Here is a 3,470-nt window from a genome sequence, read left to right as displayed (position 1 = left end):
GCTCTTGAGCCTGTAACAGCTCCTCACCTCCCAGGGATAGAGCTGCCAGAGGGAAGGGTGGGCTGCCATCTTTGCAATCTCGCAGCCTTCAGGCTCTGGAGAGTCCCAGGCAACTAGGGTATGGCACAGACTCCCAGCACAGTGTGGCCACCCTACAAAAAGCAGCCACACTGTTTTCTATGTGGGTCTCCAATCCCGTTTCTTCCCACTAGGCAGGACCTCCCAACCTGGGACTCCAGCCACCCCCTCGCTGGGGTTCTCATGCTGGTGGCAGCTCTGCAGATCCCTGGGACAGAGCTCAAAGAAGGAGGAGCAAGCCAACATGTTTGCTCTCTTGCAGCCCTTGCCTTTGCTACCTTCAAGCTCTCACGAGTCCACAGTAACTAGGGACTGGGGCAGACCCTCAGCACAGTGCAGCTACCCCATGGAAAAGTGGCTACATTGTTCCCCATGCAGGTATCTGTCCTCACTTCTCACTGGGCAAGGCCTCCCGACCTGGGACTCCAGCAGAACTACCCTGCACCCACCTGAACACTTCAATTAGAGATGGCTCAGCATTTCTCCAAGTAGGAAATCCCAGAGTCAATTCAAAACGCTTCCACCACTGCAGCTGCAGTGGTACTGCCCTAACTATCCTTAGACTGGGGAAGGAACAAAGGGCCTAGTTGTTGTGTTGGCACCTCCAGCACACTGCAGCCACCATATGGAAGGGAGTCCAGTTCCTCTTCCTTGGGCGTCTTCATCCCCCTCTCTTCACCAGGCAGGGCCCCAGGCTCACAACTCCAGAACAGCTGCCCTACTCACTGCTGATCATACCCACTGGTAGTGGCTCTGAGTTTTCCTTGGAAGAGGTTCCTGGAGGCAACCAACAGCCCCTCTGCCACTGCCACAGTAGCAGTTCTGCCCCTGCTACCCTTAGTCAGGGAAAGAAACAAAGAACTCGAGGGCTTCACGCAAGCTTACAGCACACCACAGTCACCACACGGAGAGGAGCCCAGTCTCTCCTCCCTGTGAGCCCACAATACCCTGCTCCCCTGCAAGTAGAGCCCCTACCTCAGGACAGCAGTGCAGCTGATCTAGCCCCTGGCTGAACACTCCCAGTGGCAGCAGTTCTGTGTTTCTTGGAGGTAGAACTCCTAGGGGCAACCAAAAGCCCCTCTGCCACTGCCTCTGCAGTGGAACTGCTCTTACTGCCCTCAAACTGGGGAAGGAGTAAAGACCCTGAGTGCTTTATCCACACCTCCAGCAAGCTGCAGTTGCTTTAAAGAGAGGAGGCCAGTCTGTCTCCCACAGGTCCCACCCACCCCTCTTGCTCATCATCAGGCAGGGCCCCTCCAGGTTGGACCCACGTAAGTACAGCCTCCCCATCCCGGGCCAATCACATTGATTGATCACGGCTCTACATGTCTCTGGGGTAACACCCCAGGAGACAAGTGAAAGACCCTAGGCCACAACCACAGCTAAGGTCCCTACTTCTGCCGTCTCCAAACTGGGGAGGGAACATGAAGCCTGAGATCACCCCAGAGGCACAGTGTACAGCTTGGGAGTGCCAAGTTGAGATCTGCAGCCAGCACTCAAGTGGGAGAGGAGCCAATATTTTCAGAGCATTGAGAGGGACACAGCTGCAACCATAGAGAAATACATAGGAGCCACATGACTAAGCAAGAGCCTACCTACTGACCATTATGCATAAGTGCCACATACTAGATCATACCCCAAAACTTCAACACCAAAAATACTTTGCGAACATACTCCCCTGCGAAACCAAAGACAAGAATTCAGTTACAAATAAAGTCCTTGCATAAAGCCACAGCCCTCTGAAAACATCCAGAAAAGAAGTCTACTGACTGTACTCAATTTACACCACAGTTAAAGGAACACCCACACCCACAGATGAGAAAAAAAACAGTGCAAGAACTCAGGTAACTCAAAAGGCCAAAGTGTCTTCTTTCCTCCAAATGACTGCCCACACTAGTTCTCCAGCAAGGGTTCTTAACTGAGAGAGAGCTGAAAAAACAGAAATAGAATTCAGAATATGAATAGGAATGAAGAACATCAAGATTTAGGATAACACTGAAACCCAATCCAAGGAAGCAAAGCATCACAAGAAAGGATATACAAGTGCTTATAGACAAAATAGTCAGTATATAAAAGAACCAAACTGACCTGATAAGAGCTGAGAAACACACTACAAGAATTTCATAATGCAGTCAAATCACAAGTATTAACAGTAAAACAGAACAAGGTGAGGAAAGAATCTCAGAGCTTGGAGACTGGCTCCCCGAAATAAGACAATCAAACAAAAATAAAGACAAAAGAATTGAAAGGAAAACATAAAATCTACAAGAAATACAAGATTATGTAAAGAGACCAAATCTAGGGAGATCACTGACATCCCTGAAAGAGATGGGGAAAAAGCAAGCAACCTAGAAAACATATTTCAGCATATCATCCATGAAAACTTCCCCAAACTCGCTAAAGAGACCAGTATTCAAATTTAGGAAATGCAGAGAACCCTTGCAAGACTCTACACAAGAAGATCATCCCCAAGACAGATAATCATCAGATTCTCCAACATTGAAATGAAATAAAAAATGTTAAAGGCAGCTAGTGAGAAAGAGCAGGTCACCTAAAAAGGGAACCACATCAGGCTAAGAGTGAACCTCTTAACAGAAACCCTTCATACCAGAAGAGATTGAGAACTATATTCAACATTCTCAAAGAAAAGAAATTCCAACCCAGAATTTTATATCTGGCCAAACTAAGCTTACTAGGTGAAGGAGAAATAAGATCCTTTTCAGACAAGTAAGGGCTGAGAGAATTCATTACCACCAGACCTGCCTTACAAGAGCTCCTGAAAAGAGCACTAACTATGAAAAGGAAAGGCCATTACCAGCCACTGCAAAAATACTTTTAAGGACACAGACCAGTGACACTATAAAGCAATCACACAAACAAGTCTGCATAATAACCAGCTAACATCATAATGACAGGATCAAATCCACACATATCAATATTAAACTTGAATGTAAACAGGCTAAATGCCCTCAATTAAAAGGCACAGAGTGGCAAGTTGGATAAAGAAGCAAGACCCAATGGTATGCTGACTTCAAAAGACCCACCGCACATGTAATGACACGCATAAGCTCAAAACAAAGGAATGGAGAAAAATCTACCAAGCAAATGGAGAACAGAAAAAAGCAGGAGTTACAATCCTAATTTCAGACAAAACAAACATTAAATCAACAAAAACAAAAAAGACAAAGTCTTTTTTGGAACCCATAATGGTAAAGGGTTCAATTCAACATGAAGACCTAACTATCCTAAATATATGCAACACAGGAGCACCCAGATGCATTAAAACAGTTCTTAGAGACCTACAAAGAGACTTAGATTCCCACACAATAATAGTGGGAGACTTCAACACCCTACTGACAGTATCAGATCATCAAGGCAGACAATTAACAAAG

Source organism: Macaca thibetana, chromosome X (genome assembly GCF_024542745.1).
Source record: "Macaca thibetana thibetana isolate TM-01 chromosome X, ASM2454274v1, whole genome shotgun sequence".
Taxonomy (NCBI): domain Eukaryota; kingdom Metazoa; phylum Chordata; class Mammalia; order Primates; family Cercopithecidae; genus Macaca; species Macaca thibetana.
This window is presented reverse-complemented; position numbering follows the sequence as displayed.